The sequence below is a fragment of the Balaenoptera ricei genome, chromosome 2 (genome assembly GCF_028023285.1).
Source record: "Balaenoptera ricei isolate mBalRic1 chromosome 2, mBalRic1.hap2, whole genome shotgun sequence".
Taxonomy (NCBI): Eukaryota; Metazoa; Chordata; class Mammalia; order Artiodactyla; family Balaenopteridae; genus Balaenoptera; species Balaenoptera ricei.
Window position 1 is genome coordinate 76894233 of NC_082640.1, and position 20570 is coordinate 76914802.

The 20570-nt window shown below is 38.5% G+C and overlaps 1 protein-coding gene across 1 annotated transcript in view; it reads left to right on the plus strand.

Moving 5' to 3' along the window:
• The window catches only part of MYO1E (myosin IE), a 201092-nt gene that overhangs the window by 97735 nt on the left and 82787 nt on the right, over positions 1-20570 (plus strand). The window lies entirely within an intron of this gene.

A 20570-nucleotide genomic window follows, 5' to 3' on the forward strand; every position in this document is an offset into this window, starting at 1 on the left:
AATTATTTTATTGATAATTCTGAAATATTTCTCCATCAGATTGATAAAACACAAAGTAAATGATAGTACCAAATCTATAGCAAAAACTTTGCTGTCAATATGCAACTTACTGAGAGTCAGTTCGATTATCATTAACCTATTTTTTTAAAAAAATAGTGATTATCCATAAGTCCGGGATTGTAACCACATTTTTTCTACCAATAGTTATTGTCACTTGATTATTTGCCAAGAAAAGCTTCTATGTATGAATTCTTCAAGTCTTTATCTCAATAGCATTTCCCAAATTGGCAATTAATTACAACAGAACTATGTACCCAACTGCAATGAACAACTGCACTCTAGGCTAGCCACACTAGTCCTTCGTTTTTCAAAAAAGAAAATTAAAGAAAAACATGAAATTAGAAAGAGAATTATAATAAGCACCTGGGTATCTATCATCCAGCTTGTACAACTATTAATATGTGGCCAATCCTGTTGCACCTAGTCCTCCCACCCTGCCCCACTTGATTATTTAAAGCAAATCCTAGGGAGAAAATCATTTCATTTGTCAATAATTTAGTGTGTACCTCTAAAATATCATTCTTATCACACCTGAAAAAAAAGAATAATTCTTTCAATGTCATCTAATATTATCAGTGTTCCAGTTCCATGACTGTCTTATAAATTCTTTTCAACAGTTGATTCATTTTCATTTAGGTTCCAAAGGCTCACACTTTGTCCTGGTTGTGTCTCTCTCAAGTCTGTCATTAACACTTCTCTCTTGTTCTTTTTGTTTTGTTGGTATTTATTTGTTAAAGAAAAAGGTTTGTCCTGCAGAATTTTCTGTAGTCTGGTGTTACCTAATTGTATACCGTGACTGTGCACTGTCCTCTCTATTCCTGTAAATTGACAGATCTAACAGCTTGATCAGGTTCAGGTTCAATTATTTGGCAAAAAAATGCTCCATCATTGATGCTGTGCACGTAATGCCTGTTGGTCTGTCTTCGTGTGATGTTCAGATTTCCAGTGGGTCGATCCATTATAAATTCTCATTTCACAATCATCATTTAATTGATGGTTGAAAAAGAATCATTTTCTAATTCTATTATTCCTTCTACATTAATTTATTAGTTGGAATTTTTATTTGTTTACCATAAAATACAATCTATATGGGAAAATTAGATTAAAAAGCTTGATTTGTTGTCTTTATTTACTAATTTTTCAAGCAATGAGTTGATGCCCTAGCAGCAAAGTAAAATGTTTTTGTTTTCAATATCATTCTACATTGGTAGATTTTAAATACCTTACCTGTTGAACAACATTGCGGTTTTCGTTTAGGCTCAAATAGTCCTACCTTTGGCCAGTGAGAGCCCTTTGTATTGGCTTCTTTGTCCCTTTGACATGACTCCAGTAGTGTTGGATAGTTTCCTTATTTAAGATGTTCCAGGCTCCAGCCGAGGAGCGGGGCAGGGCAGCCAGGAGGGAGTAAGAGAGCCTGGATGGAGGATGGGTCAAAGGTCAGGGCCTTTTCCTGGCTGCCATGGCAAGGATCCCTACCTGAACACTGCAAGTGACTTTTACACTGGGATATAGAAATGTCTACAGGACTGAGACTGAACCTGCTAAAGCTGTCTCAGGGCATTGATGAAGTGTGTTGTTCAAAGGAGGTTTGCCATTGGGAAATGTGCCCAAAGAAAAGTAAATAAATGAAGCTTTAGATAAGGAATTGATGAAATAAATCTACGAAGAAGCCTTATGAAACCGTTTCATAACTTATATATGGAATATACAAGATTTATAAAGAAATATGTTCCTATAAGGATTTCCATAAGGAAATCAGGCTAAAAAACACATAACTCCATTTCTAGGTACAGATGGTACCTGTATGTGATTGTGATAGGAATGGGCAATGCAGATATGTTGTTGACTTTTAAATTGTCTAAAAATATCAAGTTCAAAATTTGTTCAAAAATCAAAAAACAAAACTAAGTAAAAGGTGAATAGTACAGTATAAAAAGTAGAGCAACAGGAGGACCTTCAAGATGGCAGAGAAATAAGACGTCTGTATTTGTGGGGAGGAAGGAGATCACCTTCCTCCCCACAAATACATCAAAAATATATCTACATGTGGAACAACTCCTACAGAACACCTGCTGAATGCTGGCAGAAGACCTCAGACTTCCCAAAAGCCGTGTGGCTAACAGGGTCTTGGTGCTCTGGCTGGGTGTCAGGCCTGAGCCTCTGAGGTGGGAGAGCCGAGTTCAGGACATCAGTCCTCCAGAGACCTCCCGGCCCCTCGTAATATCAATCGGCGAGAGCTCTCCCAGAGATCTCCGTCTCAATGCTAAGACCCAGCTCCACTCAACAACCAGCAAGCTCCAGTGCTGGACACCCCATGTCAAACAACTAGCAAGACAGGAACACAACCCCACGCATTAGCAGAGAGGCTGCCTAAAATCATAATAAGTTCACAGACACCCCAAAATACACCACCGGATGCAGTCCTGCCCACCAGAAAGACAAGATCCAGCCTCATCCACCAGAATACAGGCACCAGTCCCCTCCACCAGGAAGCCTACACAACCCACTAAACCAACCTTACCCACTGGGAGAAGACACCAAAACCAAAGGGAACTACAAACCTGCAGCCTGCGAAAAGGAGACCCCAAACACAGTAAGTTAAGCAAAATGAGAAGACAGAGAAACACACAGCAGATGAAGGAGCAAGGTAAAAAGCCACCAGACCAAACAAATGAAGAGGAAATAGGCAGTGTACCTGAAAAAGAATTCAGAGTAATGATAGTAACAATGATCCAAAATCTCGGAAATGGAATGGAGAAAACACAAGAAATGTTTAACAAGGACCTAGAAGAACTAAAGAGCAAACAAACAATGATGAACAACACAATAAATGAAATTAAAAATTCTCTAGAAGGAATCAATGGCAGAATAACTGAGGCAGAAGAACAGATAAGTGACCTGGAAGATAAAATAGTGGAAATAACTACTGCAGAGCAGAATAAAGAAAAAAGAATGAAAAGAATTGAGGACAATCTCAGAGACCTCTGGGACAACATTAAACGCACCAACATTCTAATTATAGGGGTCCCAGAAGAAGACAAGAAAAAGAAAGGGACTGAGAAAATATTTGAAGAGATTATAGTTGAAAACTTCCCTAATATGGGAAAGGAAATAGTTAATCAAGTTCAGGAAGCACAGAGAGTCCCATACAGGATAAATCCAAGGAGAATCACGCCAAGACACATATTAATCAAACTATCAAAAATTAAATACAAAGAAAAATATTAAAAGTAGCAAGGGAGAAGCAACAAATAACATACAAGGGAATCTCCATACGGTTAACAGCTGATTTCTCAGCAGAAACTCTGCAAGCCAGAAGGGAGTGGCAGGACATATTTAAAGTTATGAAAGGGAAAAACCTCCAACCAAGATTACTCTACCCAGCAAGGATCTCATTCAGATTCGACGGAGAAATTAAAACCTCTACAGACAAGCAAAAGCTAAGAGAATTCGGCACCACCAAACCAGCTTTACAACAAATGCTAAAGGAACTTCTCTAGGCAGGAAACACAAGAGAAGGAAAAGACCTACAATAACAAACCCAAAACAATTAAGAAAATGGTAATAGGAACATACATATCAATAACTACCTTAAATGTAAATGGATTAAATGCTCCAACCAAAAGGCATAGACTGGATGAATGGATACAAAAACAAGTCCCATATATATCCTGTCTACAAGAGACCCACTTCAGACCCAGGGACACATACAGACTGAAAGTGAGGGAATGGAAAAAGATATTCCATGCAAATGGAAATCAGAGGAAAGCTGGAGTAGCAATTCTCATAGCAGACAAAATAGACTTTTTTTTTTTTTTTAACAAGACCGTCTTTTTTTTAAATTTTTTTTATAGCTACTTTATTTATTTATTTATTTATTTATTTATTTATTTATTTTTGGCTGTGTTGGGTCTTCGGTTCGTGCGAGGGCTTTCTCTAGTTGCGGCAAGCGGGGGCCACTCTTCATCGCGGTGCGGGGACCGCTCTTCATCGCGGTGCGCGGGCCTTTCACTATCGCGGCCCCTCCCGTTGCGGGGCACAGGCTCCAGATGCGCAGGCTCAGTAGTTGTGGCTCACGGGCCCAGCTGCTCCTTGGCACGTGGGATCCTCCCAGACCAGGGCTCGAACCCGTGTCCCCTGCATTAGCAGGCAAACTCTCAACCACTGCGCCACCAGGGAAGCCCCAACAAAATAGACTTTAAAATAAAGACTATTACAAGAGACAAGGAAGGACATTACATAATGATCAAGGGATCAATGCAAGAAGAAGACATAACAATTGTAAATATTTATGCACCCAACATAGGAGCACCTCAGTACCTAAGGCAAATGCTAACAGCCATAAGAGGGGAAATTGACAGTAACATCATAATAGTAGGGGACTTTAACACCCCACTTTCACCAATGGACAGATGATACAAAATGAAAATAAATAAGGAAACACAAGCTTTAAATGACATTAAACAAGAGGGACTTAATTGATATTTATAGGTCATTCCATCCAAACACAACAGAATACACTTTCACCTCAAGTGCTCATGGAACATTCTCCAGGATAGATCATATCTTGGGTCACAAATCAAGCCTTGGTAAATTTAAGAAAATTGAAATCTTATCAAGTATCTTTTCTTACTACAACGCTATCAGACTAGATATCAATTACTGGAAAAAAACTGTAAAAAATACAAATACATGGAAGCTAAACAATACACTACTAAATAACCAAGAGATCACTGAGGAAATCTAAAAATACCTAGAAACAAATGACAATGAAAACACGACAACCCAAAACCTATGGGATGCAGCAAAAGCAGTTCTAAGAGGGAAGTTTATAGCAATACAGTCCTACCTCAAGAAACAAGAAACATCTCAAATAAACAACCTGACCTTACACCTAAAGCAATTAGAGAAATAAGAACAAAAAAAACCCCAAAGTTAGCAGAAGGAAAGAAATCATAGAGATCAGATCAGAAATAAATGAAAAAGAAATGAAGGAAACAATAGCAAAGATCAATAAAACTAAAAGCTGGTTCTTTGAGAAGATAAACAAAATTGATAAATCATTAGCCAGACTCATCAAGGAAAAAAGGGAGAAGACTCAATAGAATTAGAAATGAAAAAGGAAGTAACAACTGACACTGCAGAAATACAAAGGATCATGAATGATTACTTACAAGCAACTATATGCCAATAAAATGGACAACCTGGAAGAAATGGATAAGTTCTTAGAAAAGCACAACCTTCTGAGACTGAACCCGGAAGAAATAGAAACTATAAACAGACCAATCACAAGTAATGAAATTGAAACTGTGATTAAAAATCTTCCAATAAACAAAAGCCCAGGACCAGATGGTTTCACAGGCAAATTCTAACATTTAGAGAAGTGCTAACATCTACCCTTCTCAGACTCTTCCAAAATATAGCGGAGGGAGGAACACTCTCAAACTCATCCTACAAGGCCACCATCACCCTGATACCAAAACCAGACAAAGATGTCCCCCAAAAAGAAAACTACAGGCCAATATCACTGATAAACATAGATGCAAAAATCCTCAACAAAATACTAGCAAACAGAATCCAACAGCACATTAAAAGGATCACACATCATGATCAAGTGGGGTTCATCCCAGGAATGCAAGGATTCTTCAATATATGCAAATCAGTCGATGTGATACACCATATTAAGAAATTGAAGGAAAAAAACCATATGATCATCTCAATAGATGCAGAGAAAGCTTTCGACAAAATTCAACACCGATTTATGATAAAAACCCTCCAGAAAGTAGGCATAGAGGGAACTTACCTCAACATAATAAAGGACATATATGACAAACCCACAGCCAATATCATTCTCAGTGGTGAAAAACGGAAACCATTTCCACAAAGGTCAGGAGCAAGACAAGGTTGTCTACTCTCACCACTATTATTCAACATAGTTTTGGAAGTTTTAGCTACAGCAATCAGAGAAGAAAAAGAAAGAAAAGGAGTCCATATTGGAAAAGAAGAAGTAAAAGTGTCACTGTTTGCAGATGACATGGTGGTATACATAGAGAATCCTAAAGATGCCACCAGAAAGCTACTAGAGCTAATCAATGAATTTGGTAAAGTAACAGGATACAAAATTAATGCACAGAAATTTCTTGCATTCCTATACAGTAATGATGAAAAATCTGAAAGAGAAATTAAGGAAACACTCCCATTTACCACTGCAACAAAAAGAATAAAATACCTAGGAATAAACCTACCTAAGGAGACAAAAGACCTATATGCAGAAAACTATAAGACACTGATGAAAGAAATTAAAGATGATACAAACAGATGGAGAGATATACCATGTTCTTGGATTGGAAGAATCAACGTTGTGAAAATGACTATACTACCCAAAGCAATCTACAGATTCAGTACAATCCCTGTCAAACCACCAATGGTATTTTTCACAGAACTAGAACAAAAAATTTCACAATCTGTATGGAAACACAAAAGACCCCAAATAGTCAAAACAATGTTGAGAAAAAAAAACGAAGCTGGAGGAATCAGGCTCCCTGAGTTCAGACTATACTACAAAGCTACAGTAATCAAGACAGTATGGTACTGGCACAAAAACAGAAATATAGCTCAATGGAACAGGATAGAAAGCCCAGAGATAAATCTACGCACATATGGTCACCTTATCTTTAATAAAGTAGGCAAGAATATACAGTGGAGGAAAGACAGCCTCTTCAATTAAGTGGTGCTAGGAAAACTGGGCAGGTACATGTAAAATAATGAAATTAGAACACTCCCTAACACCATACACAAAAATAAACTCAAAATGGATTGAAGACCTAAATGTAAGGCCAGACACTATAAATCTCTTAGAGGAAAACATAGGCAGAACACTCTAACATAAATCAAAGCAAGATCCTTTTTGACCCAACTCCTAGAGAAATGGAAATAAAAACAAAAATAAATAAATGGCACCTAGTGAAACTTAAAAGCTTTGCACAGCAAAAGAAACCATAAGCAAGAGGAAAAGACAACTCTCAGAATTGGGGAAAATATTTGCAAACAAAGCAGCTGACAAAGGATTAATCTCCAAAATATACAAGCAGCTCATGCAGCTCAGTATGAAAAAAACAAACAACCCAATCCAAAAATGGGCAGAAGACCTAAATAGACATTTCTCCAAAAAAGATATACAGATTGTCAACAAACACATGAAAGGATGCTCAACATCACTAACCATTAGAGAAATACAAATCAAAACTACAATGAAGTATCACCTCACAGCAGTCAGAACGGCCATCATCAAAAATTCTAGAAACAATAAATGCTGGAGAGGGTGTGGAGAAAAGGGAACCCTGTTGCACTGTTGCGGGGAATGTAAATTGATACAGCCACTATGGAGAACAGTGTGGAGGTTCCTTAAAAAACTAAAAGTAGAACTACCACATGACCCAGCAATCCCACTACTGGGCATATACCCTGAGAAAACCATAATTCAAAAAGAATCATGTACCACAATGTTCATTGCAGCTCTGTTTACAATAGCCAGGACATGGAAGCAACTTAAATGTCCATCGACAGGTGAATGGATAAAGAAGATGTGGCACATGTATACAATGGAACATTACTCAGCCATTAAAAGAAATGAAATTGAGTTATTTGTAGTGAGGCGGATGGACCTAGAGTCTGTCATACAGAGTGAAGTAAGTCAGAAAGGGAAAAACAAATACTGTATGTTAACACATATATATGGAATCTAAAAAAAGAAAATGAAATGGTTCTGAAGATCCTAGGGGCAGGACAGGAATAAGGGCACATGTAGAGAATGGACTTGAGGACACGGGGAGGGGGAAGGGTAAGCTGGGACGAAGTGAGAGACTGGCATGGACATATATACACTACCAAATGTAAAATAGATAGCTAGTGGGAAGCAGCCGCATAGCACAGCGCGATCAGCTCGGTGGTTTGTTGACCACCTAGAGGGGTGGGAGGGAGACACAAGAGCGAGGGGATATGGGGACATATGTATACACAGGGCTGACTCACTCTACATATACATGTATACGTATAGCTGACTCAGTTTGTTATATAGCAGAAACTAACACACCACTGTAAAGCAGTTATACTCCGATAAAGATGATAAAAACAAAAAAGGATGATCCAGGCTCATCTTGTACTTTTTCTGCCAAGCCCTGGAATCAGCCATTTCATCAGAAAGCCGTGGTTTATTTTAATGGGAAATAGTATTTAGAGACCATCAATCTAGTCACTAAGAGTGCTCACTGCTGTCTGTTAACAGTGCTTCTTATTCTTTTCAGAGGACAAAAGCAAGGAATATGAACTTTTTAAGAAAAAAATGAAACATGAGTTCATACTGATAATGTCCAGTTCATTTTTTTTTTTTTTTTTTTTGTAATTTTCTCGCCATGCAGCATGCGGTATCTTGGTTCCCAGACCAGGGATTGAACCTGTGCCCCCTGCAGTGGAATTGCAGAGTCTTAACCACTGGACTGCCAGGGAAATCCCCCAGTTCATTTTTAAGATTATAGTGTTTTTACTTCTTTGGTCTTTATATTTGTATCCCATTTTTCTTATGTTGAAAACCTCGATTTCTGATGACATTATTACAGTTACTTGCTCTATACTGTGTAGGTGCATAAAACTATAAATAAATAAGTATACTTATATATAAATAATATATATTATATAGTAAATAATGGGATAAAGCAAATAAAGTAATTCTGTTAATGCTTGAAGATAACAATACCAACATTATTCGTAGCAATACTGAGTTCACTTTAAATTTTTTGTTGTTCTTTTTGGTCCTTAGGATGTACAGTCAAAATATTGGGTTTTAAAAGTCCCTTAAAATAATTCTTTTCTGTGTCATTAACATGCCAACTTGAACTACAGTTAGATTCATTTATTTCATTTTGGATTTTAGGAGTTTAAATTTTTTTAATTTTAATTTTGTTATGTAATTGTGTAAATCATTACAGGGCTCCAAAGTCAAAACTATAAAATAAAAACACTGAAGCGTTTCAAGATATAGACTTCATGACATCTTACCTCTAAATGTTTCTCTATGCATGTCTAGAAAATAACATTTTCTAACTTAGCCCCAATACCATTATCACAACTAAATAATTAATACTAACTTAATATCATCTAAAGATAAGCAGTCTATATGTAAATTTCTGTGATTGTGGCAAACATGTCCTTTCTTGCCAGTTTATGTAAATCAAGGAACACTGGCTGCATTTGGTTATGAGTCATTTTTTTAATCCTACCACAGTTCCCCTCTCCCATTTTTTTTTTTTTTCCGTTGACTTGGTCAAGAGACCAACCCACTTTTCCTATAGACACCTTTTAGATTGGTCCAGTTGCTTCCTCATGGTCTCATTACTCTAATTCCTTCAATTTTCTGTAAATTGGAAGTTAGAGCTAAATATTTAATTAGCTGCAGGTGAAGCCCTTTGGAAGGAACATTGGGTGTTGATGAGTTTGGTTGTTGAATTGGAAATGCTTCTGTTTGACCCCAAGTGGAGGACACTGGCCAATAGAGAGGTGATAGGTGTTTTCTTGACTTGAATTAAATGAGAGAGGATAGGATGAGTTTTCTAACATATTCCCTTGCCCTTTTTCCTTCCTCCCAGGCCCCTAGTGAGATGAGAAGGAAGGGAATGGTCTTGTTGCATGAGCTTCTCCAGTTTGGAGCTACTTCTGTTTTTCGTAACCCACCTCTTTCCCTCTCTTGGATCCCCTCAATCTGTCCTGCAGGGTACACTTGCCCTGAAGCAGGACACATGCCCACTTCTAGGATCCTTCTTTCCAGTGTTCAGGTGGCAAAGATTTGAAGGCCCTGCTCCAGGGATTTCTATTGCAGTGTCTGTGCTTTAGTATAGGAGATGGTGGAACAGGGAGCTGCTTTGACTTGTGACACTAACCACCCCAAGTCAAGCCAAACTTCACATGTGAAAGGCACAGTCCTCCACAAGACACCAGCTGCAAGTTCCGGGGTTCCCACCAACCCCTCAATTTCAGTAATTTACTGGAATGACTCACAAACCTCATGAAAGCACTGTGCCTATGGTTACAGTTTTATTAGAGCAAAAGGATACAAAGCAGAACCAGAAATAAGTAGAGACACAAGGGCAAGGTCTGGGAGAGGTCCACGTGTGATGTTTCTGGGCATTATCTCCCCGTGGAGTCATGGATGGTGTTTCCTCCTTCCAATCGTGGTGTGGGAGTTGGCAGTATTGCCAACTAGGAAGTTCACCCAAGCCTTTGCTGTCCGGAGGTTTTATTTGGGTTCAATCACATACTGCCTACATGACTGACCGGTAGTCTCCAGCCCTCCTGAAGATCTGGGCCAATATCTGTAGCCTCCATTTTCTCCATGGGTCAGAACTTAGACACGGCTTTCCAAAGCTCTTAATCATAAATCACTGGCCAGTTCCCAAAGACCCCAGACAAATTTCTTTACTACCCAAGAGCTGTGCTTCATCTGCTTTGAGAAAGTAGATTTGCTGTCTCTACTGTGCTGTGGTTCACTCTCACCAGCTCTGTGATCCTGGGCAGCAAACCTAACACTCATCTGGGCCTCGATGTCTTCACTTATGAGTGAACTGATTGACCAGATGACCTCTGAGGTCTCTCCTGGTTTGGGGGTTTTGGAACTCTTCCAAATAATGCTTGAGGGAAGGGAAGGCAGGGAAATGCTGTTCTGGGTAGAGAAGCCCAAGTTTGCAGCTATTGACATGGGAGAGCTGGGTGGTCATTCAGCTAGGGCTGAGTCCAATGCTACCTACCTGAATGCACTTGTGAACAGAAAACAAACAAAACCAGTTTTCCTGGGGGCTGGAAGAAAAGTCTGCTCCTTGTGCAAAGGGCTTCTGCCGTAGCTGAAGAGACTAGGAATTTTTAGTATCCTTTAATTAGGAAATTAAAAATTAATGATGATCTAATATCTCTGGTGTTCTTTTAGACTTTCACCTTCTGATTTCCCTGGTATATGACCTTACCTACATGATGAAATGCATACCCTTTATTTTTTATTTATCTATTTTTAATTTTAAAATAAATTATTAAATTTATTTTTGTATCTGATTTGTTAAACATTTTATTAATAATATATGTATATAAATATTTTTTGTTTAAAGCATTTAGCTTTAGAGAGAAATATATTTGGGATTTCCATGACAATACATATTTTATGCATTTTAAATCATGCTATAGAAGAAACTGAAATGAAGGTCAAATACATTTAAAGAAGTTTTTTAAAAGAAAATTATATTAATGTGATAAGAAAAAAATTCTTATGATTTTTTTAAATTGAAGTATGATTGACCTACAGCACTACGTTAGATCTAGATGCACAACATAGTGATTCGATATAGCTGTGCATTACAAAGGGATGACCAGGAAATGCATACGCTTGGATGGGATAATGCAGCACATAGAAGCAATGTTATCAGTTCCCTCCCAATTTTATGTTTTCTGAAGAGGTGGATACGGTGACAGGATGGGCTGGCAGCTGATTATTTCTGGATAGAAATCAGTGTAACAAATTGAATTTAAAAAGAAAGAAATCAAGGAAGAAGACAAGCTGCTTTCTCAAGTGCAGACCTCCATCCAAGCCTTGGCCCTGAGTTTGTTTTTTTAATTGAAGTATAGCTGATGTACGGTGATATGCACAGGTGTATAATATAGTGATTCACACTTTTTAAAGTTTATACTCCCTTTATAGTTACTATAAAATATTGGCTATATTCCCTGTGTTGTACCATATATCCTTGTAGCTTACTTTATACATATTAGTTTGTACTCCTTAATTTCCCACCACTACCTTGCCCCTCCCCACCTCCCACTGATAACCACTAGTTTGTTCTCTGTGAGTCTCTTTTTTGTTAACATTCACTAGTTTGTTGTATTTATTAGATTCCACATATAAGTGATGTCATACAGTATTTGTCTTTCTCTGACTTACATCACTTAGCATATGCCCTCCAAGTCCATCCATGCTGCTGCGAAGGCAAAATTTCTTTCTTTTTTATGGCTGAAGAATATTGCATTGTGTATATATACTACATCTTCTTTATCCATTCATCTGTTGATGGACACTTAGGTTGCTTCTGTGTCTTAGCAATTGTAAGTAATATAATTTTAAAATTATATGAACATTGTATGAACTGCAATGAACATTGGAGTACATGTGTCTTTTCCAATTGGTGTTTTTGTTTTTTTCGGATATATACCCAAGAGTGGAATTGCTGGGTCATTCTATTCTAGTAGTTCTATTTTTAGTTTTTTGAAAAATCTCCATACTTTTTTCCACAATGGTTGCACCAATCTATATTCCCACCAGCAGTGTATGAGGGTTCCCTTTTCTCCACATCCTCGCCAACATTTGTTAGTTGTGTTCTTTTCGATGATGGCCATTCTGACATGTGTGAGGTGATATCTCATTGTGGTTTTGATTTGCATTTCCCTGATAATTAGTGATGTTGAGCACCTTTTCATGTGCCTGTTGGCCACCTGCATTTCCTCTTTGGAAAAATGTTCACTTCTTCTGCCCATTTTTTATCAGGTTGTTTATTTCTTTGATGTTGAATTCTATGAGCTGTTTATATATGTTGGATATTAACGCTTTATTGGTCATTTCATTTGCAAATATTTTCTCCCATTCAGTAGGTTGTCTTTTCATTTTGTCAGCGGTTTCCTTTGCTATGCAAAAGCTCTTAAGCTTAATTAGATCCCATTTGTTAATTTTTGCTTTTCTTTCCTTTGCTTTAGGAGACGGATCCAAAAAATATTGCTGCGATTTATGTCAGAGAGTGTTCTGCCTATGTTTTCCTCTAGGAGTTTTATAGTATCTGGTCTTACATTTAGGTCTTTAATCCATTTTGAGTTTATTTTTGTGTGTGGTGTTAGGGAGTGTTCTAGTTTCATTCTCTTACATGAAGCTGTCCAGTTTTCCCAGCACCACTTATTGAAGAGGCTGTCCTTTCTCCATTGTATATTCTTGCCTCCTTTGTTGTTGATCAGTTGTTGGTCCTGAGTTTTGCAAACATGTACAGACTTGATTTGTCAAAATAGCTGGAGTTGAGCAGCCTCAGGTTGACTGACTGGCCAACCGGACTCACAAGTGAGTGTGAAGTAGACCCCAGTTCATGATTTTATAAGGAGAATTCTGCCTGTGCTGGACTGCTCTGTTGATTATTTCCCTGGAACACAGTCCATGAGGGTTGTTGGATTACCATTAGAGGGTTGGATTCCGAGCCGAGGGATGATCACAGTGGCTAGTGTCGTCATGTCATGGTCCCCACTTTTATCTGGAGGCAGTAGTCTGCTCCTCAGTAGTCTGTTTACTTGGGGAAAACCCATCGTGTCTGCTGTTGATTTTTCCTGTCCTGGCTCCGTGTAGGCCAACGCCTTTGTATTAACCTACCCTTTGTCCTGTCAGCCCCTACCATCCTGTAGGTTTTAAGTTCTATCAGGAATAAACAGCCAGGATTTGCCTTAATGTTTCCCGAGTCTTCCCCAAGAGCTCACTGGCAGACAGGTCAGGGAGAGTGGCTCCTGTTGATGCCGATTTCATCCACTGTGCCTTACGTTCACTAACTTAACTTTCCAGGGATAAATAGCTCCCATTCCTGAATTGCCCTGTTCGCTCAGTGCCTAGAAAGACATCTAGGCTACCCTTCTCAGAATTCTCTTTCAACTGATTTATGGTGGGCCCAGGGCATCCAATATCTTTTTTCAAGCCCCCCAATTGATTCTAGTTGAGCACCAAGACTAAGCCTCCTGAAATCCTCATTCCCAGGCTGGGTGATCTGCAGATAAACCTTCAGGCCTTGGTGATGTCTTGCAGGTCTCTGAGCAGAGGTGCGATACCACGGAAGGCTGGTTCACAAAGACGAGTCTATGGGTAGAAAAGTGATGGGATCTTGAGCAAATACAGATATGTGGTGAGGTTATGAGGGCCTGACCTGAGTTGGAAAGGCAAAGAGGAAACTGATGTGTGACATTCCATAAGCCTCTGAAGGAATTAAAGGAATAGGAGGTGAATGTGGACTCCAGGCAGAGCCGAGAGAAAAACACAACAGCTGTGGCTACATTAGTATCATTGACAGTGATGAGCACCTGAAGACACAGGTATCCACCTATGAGCCCAGTAAATGAGCAACCCAAATCTGCTTAACGCAATAGTTTTCTGTGCTCCAGAATCCAGAATTCGGATTTGTGCTTTAGAATTGCATATGCGGTACCTTTGGACCTATCAGAGACATCTATGCAAATTTACTGAATAAAATAATCATGGTGTGGTAAGAGGGGAAGGAGAAACGGCAAGTTTTTCTCATATTCTCTACCATCTCTGTATCACCAGACCAGACCTTGGCACTGTGGCCAGAGGCATTTCTGCAGCCCTTGCCAACTGACCTCTGTAAAGACTTACAGGGTCTTAGAGAACATTTATGTGGCAGTTTTATTGCTGCCATCAAAAGTGAATTCCACTTTTGGCCTGCATCAGTTCTTGCTGTCCTAGCGCGTTTAAAAAATCGTGATGTTGATTTGAGAGCATCACATTTGATCCAGTTTCTAATTTTTTTTGCTTGAAATATTCTTAAGCAGTTGTTTTTCTGAAAAGTAGGGTGTTCTGTTCTTAATGTATACAACATTTGCAAAGTCTTGGTAGGTTGTATCCTGAATACATGCCAAATAAATATTTTTTAAGAAATAAATAAAGACGTGAGAGATCTTTTGAAGGCACATCAAAAGATTTGGTGACTGATTGAATATGAGAATTTTCATAGAGGAAAAGGAGACAGTTGTCACTATTGGATCTAAGATTTCTGAACTATCTTCTTCAAGAGACATTTTGGATTTGGAATCCCTAAGATTTGCAGGAGTAAAGATTAAAGATTTAAATAATTTAAAAAGTCAGATCACTTCTAATATTTGGCTTATGTCTTATCTCTGCTCTCTGCCTCAGCACTGTCAAGTGTCTCATGGATTCTCAAGCCGACTTCCTGTCTTTGATGTATTTCAGGAGCCTTTTATTATTAGCATTGGAACTCTTTTCTATTTCTTTCGGTCCACCCAATTTCTTGTTTATCCCAGCACCGGCATCCTTTGAGGCTCCCTGTCCCTCTGGCCTGGCTTTGGGAGGCCCAGTTAGCTCACACCCCTGACTGCGGGGTCTGCATGAGGCCTGCCCTCTGGCTGTGGGTTTGAAGAGCTGGGGGCTCAGATGTGCCCTTCTACCCCAAGTTCCCTGACCAGGCTTCGTCAAAGAGTGTTATTCAGGAAGCCTGACTCATTCGCTAATTAATATATTATCTATAATCATAATAATAACCCCTTTTTAAGTATTTGCTTTGTATCTCAGCATCTTTTACTTATATCATTTACAACCTAGTAAACTAGGTATTACAACCCCCCTTTTTAAATATTTGCTTTGTATCTCAGCATCTTTTACTTATATCATTTACAACCTAGTAAACTAGGTCTTACAACCCCCCTTTTTGCAGATCAGAGAACTGAGTCTCAGAGAGGTAATGAAACATGTTAAACGTCTCACATTTGAAATGTGGCAAAGCCATGCATCAAGCCAAGGCTGCCTGGCTCCGCTATTACACTCTCTCCACTTTTCTCTGCTGCTTTGAGCCAGCAGGTGTCAGGTTGTCTGGTTAGTAACCTGTTACTGCCCATGGTCATGTGGTGCAGGGGAAAGATCTCTGGGGTTGAGTCACGGGGTAGACTTGTTATTCTGTTCTGTCGAAAGTGTGTGACTTATGCAAGCCTCAGTCACTTCATCTGCAAAATGGGGATTAATACCTTAAAGGAAAGCTATTGAATAAGGAAATACATATAAAAAATTTTTTTTAACTGTTAAGGAGTGATGTAAAATACCTGGTAGTAACAGTAAAAGGAATTGCAGAGCTAATAATAAGTAGCTGAGCTGGGGCTGAAACTTGGTGTTCAGACTAAACATTGGGTTTTTCCTATTGCATCAGGCTGGGCCAACGTGAGCATTGCCCTGGGGCCACTTTCTTGGCAGACCATACGTGATAATTTTGTCTGCCTGACAATACTAATTGATTTGGAAGAAATAACAGTTCTTTGTCTTATTCTCACTTTCCTCATTATGTTAATGAATTTTTATCATTTACTCAGTCGTGTTGGCATGTCTGTTTGATTTTGTATTTTATACTTTCAGCCATTGCATCTACTTGAGGCTCTACTTTTCAGTGTCATTACAAGCTTTGACAGATCACCCCTTTCTCTCCAGCCCTGGAACCCTTCAGATGGGCAACAGAGATGCTTCACTTCAGACTTATTTCTTTCCCAGATCCAGTAGGGCTGCCAGGAAGGGTGTGTGTGAATTGAGTCTTTGGAGAAGTCTGTCCAGAATGTTCTTTGATGTGTTTCTCCTTCCCGATCGCATCTTGTCTTGTGAGCACAGTGATGCAGGCTCTTATTATTTGTTAGCTCCGACTGTGTGTGAGATAATAAGTGTTTTGGCAGAAGCCTTGCTTCTAGGGGTGTGTATCAGTAAAAAACTCAGTAACTAAAAGTTTGATTATACTATGAACTGTGCTATTCATGGAGTTCTTTAGGACACTTTGTTGATTTTAATTGACTATCTAAATATAGACCTTCATCTGAAGCAGTATAGCTCAGGCTCCTGATTTAAACTATCTCAAGTCCTTTCCTAATGATGCCACTCACTAGCTCTTGTGTCCCTGAGCAAGTTGCTTGGCCTTTTTCATCAGATAATGGGAATAAGAATAGTCCCTACCTCACAGGGCTATTATCCAGATCAAATGATTGAAGCCCTTAGAGCAGTCCTTGACATGCCTTACCCACCCAGCGGGCACATGCTACAGTGAATACATCTGCAAAATTTTAGTTTGCTTTCAAATCTCCTTTGGAATTGATGTTATTTCTCATCAGGGTTCTTTTCAGTCACCAATATGTTTATCTTTTATAACTGTAGAATTAGAAAAAAGTTTTTACACTATCTCTGTGTTTTTTACCCTTGGGTTATACCTTCTGAAATAAGAGTCAAGTTTAATACTAATATGTCCCTATATAAAAAAAGAAAAAAGTCAGGTCTAAGAGAGTAGGACCCAGTGGGAATTTTCATAACTTCATTGTCTTATCCATCATTCATTCTGGGCAGGAATGCCGCCCTCTGATGCTTGCCTGCGTGTGTACACATACACACACACACACACACATACACACACACACACACCCTCATTCCCCTACCTGGCTAACCTTTATCTGTCTCGTTGAAATGTAAGTAGTGTGACTTGACTTAGCTTGTGCATTTCTTTAGGAATCTTTTCCTAATACAAACTCAGGAATCCCTAAAACTGTACCCATATCTCCAAGGTGTTGCCACAGTGTTGGTGCACTTGCCCTGCAGGGCAGGAGACACATTTCATCCCAGCCTTGCCCTTGGCACGAGGAGGCACTTAGTGCATGCTGAGTAAGCAAATGCACATACAATTTTTGTTTTTAATTTTTATCCTTTCTAAAGTGCAAATAAATGTAAAGTAGGCAGAGCAGCATTTCAATTACATTAACTTGAACAGTATAAGGGAACAACAGCTAGTGTGGTAAGAACCAGCAGAGATATTTTGAGACTAGCAAGGGGGAGATAGGAGGAATGGTCGACTCTGCCTATTCCCTGGGATACCCACCCCCACATACGACTAAGATATTTTTACATTTGCTAGAATCAGTTGAACTGAATTGAAAACACTATTGATTTTTAAGTGAGGAATAACCTTCAGACTAAGAAAAACAATTAGTCTTTGAATCCAATTATTAATGTATCATTGTAAATAGCTCCCCCGCCCCGCCCTGAACATTCTTTCCATTTCTTTGAAATTATAGCATATGTTTCCATTTGTATAGTGAATGCAGTCAGAAACATTACATTATTTCCTATTTGAATTGATGTTTCCTATGAAATCTGTCTTGACTGCATTTTACATTTGTTTAGCTGGTTCCCAGCCAGCTATGTGAGAACTAGGGAGTTTGTTAGAAATCCTTATTTCTAGGCCCTGTCCTGGGAGACGAGGATTCAGCAGGTCTGAAGACAGGCCCAGACATGGGCATTTTTTAAGTACTTTGAGGATTCTGATAGGCTGCTGGACTTCGGGACCACTGGGGCATTTTTCTAATTTTAAGGCACATACATTTCTAGAGTATTTTTTGGTCCACTTTAGAAGTCAAGTGAAGGCAATTAAGAAAGGCCTTATAACCATAAACAAAGCAAATTGCTCTAATTGCTGTGAGATGCAAAGCAAATAATTTCAGGTGTGCTATATAATCTGTCTGATACCTTCACATTCTTCTAACATGGGTTTTAGACCAGGGGAAGAAACAATTTTTTCCCCTGAAAAGGCCAATGTAATTATGGTTACATATACTGTAAGCTTCAAGTAATTATGGAGCACTCCATTCTTGTACCATATTCTGAGCAAATTACCGGCCTCTGATCAATAAAATTTCTTTTTAAGCATCTGTGAATTGAATCCAAGAAATGAAAATTCCGATCAGAGTTCAGCCATAACTAATTATTTTAAATCTTCTGAAAAATATCAGTGTTACTGAGAATGTAGATGTCCTATTAATGTACCTGGCATACTTATTTTAATATATGAAATGAGTTACTTTCCATTATTCTTCCTTTTTTTTCTTTCAACAAAAGACACAAAATATTTTATGTCTAATCACACTACTAACCAAAGACACAGTGGGGACATTACTATACTTTCATTTAGTAATTCTGATAGGATTTATTGTTTTTTTTCCTTTTCTCTTTTACACACTCACAGCTTTCTCTAAGGAATTCTAAATACGAAAGTTGTTTACACATGACATAGTAATAGTCTAAAGAAATTAATCCTGTTGATTATCATTGTGATGTGCGATCCCACTTTTTCTGGAAATGCTGGGGTTTGTTTTGTTTTGTTTTCTGTTTTTTTTTCTGTTCCTCTTTTTTTTTTTTTTTTGGCCACACTGCACAGCATGTAGAACTTCCCCAACCAGGGATCGAACCCGTGCCCCCTGCCATGGAAGCATGGAGTCTTAACCACTGGACCACCAGGGAAGTCCCATATTTTTTAAAAATATGAAATATATGGGTAATTGTTTCTCTCAAAACTTTAAACCTTAAGAGAAATCACATCAAAAGAAACAAGAATCATCCAGATATCAGCCCCCCAACAAGTCAGAACTGTTTCTTTTTTCTTGTTCCATTTCTGTTCTTGTCCATACATTATTTTTACATAGTTGTAATCATGTTATAGATACAGTGTCTTCTGCTTATGTTGCCACTTAGCCTTAATTGCGTTGTTTTTATGTTGCCACATAGTTTTCTAATTATTTTAAATGTCTGTGTAATATTATATAGGCTGGTTGTACCATTGTACTCTTGGACTTGCCAGTATTCTTGAATGTTCACGTTATTTACAACATTATAAAATGGATTTTCATTGTTAACAAACCTATGCTTCAAATGAGTGAGAGTGCATGTTTTGACCTTGGATCTAGGGTATAAATCTTCTAATTACATGGACCATTTGAACAGATAACTTCCTCATGGAGCTGAAATATTTATTATACCTACTTGTGCCTGTGAGTAAGGATGGCTCTGTAATCAGTGTGACACACCATCCCAGGCTCATTGGCTTTCTACTTTCCGCCATATCTTATGAAATACCAGTTTGGTTTCTGTATTCCTGTGACCTGGAAGTCAGGAGCTGAGTACTAGGATGCTGAATGAGTTGCACAGATGGAGTCAGACCTTTAGAAGTCCTCACAGAGGATGGTTCCTTCATTCTTCCCTACAATCTCTCTAGTTAAACATATAACATATTAGTTCAAAGAAATTCAACAGAGTTCTGACTTTTGCTCTAATCCTCGTTTTGTTTTGTTTTGAAATAGCAAATTATTTCCAAATTTATTTCAGTTTCCTTTTGGGGATGGGGGCCACCTGGCTTGGTTGGACCCTAAGCAAGTGTTTGCTCTTTTCTTGAGTACCTAAGCAATTGGTAACAGTTCCTTAGGTTGGGTGTTCACAGAATATTTGCTCTGTACCCCAAAATTCTTGATCACCGATAGCAAACAAAAATAGTGTCTTAGGAACTCAGAGCAGGCTGAACTTTTCATGTTAAATTTCACCATTATTTTACATGATAATGGATTCCTTTCATCTAATTCTATCATGGAAATACAAAGGCTACCAATAGAGAGATGAGAAATCTGACTGACTTAAGCATGTTTTGAATTGAGGTCGTCATCAGTTCAAGGGGATTTTGGGGGAAGAAACGGGAATTTTGAAGATCTGACTCTACGGTATTAACAAAAGGCTTTCCCCATGCAGTAAGGCCACCAAACGGAAGTAGTCTTTGTTATGCAGGATGTGATTAATATTACTTCATCATTTAATTTTAGAACTTCTAAAATAAAGTTGCTTGCATCAGTTCAAGGCACATGGTTTG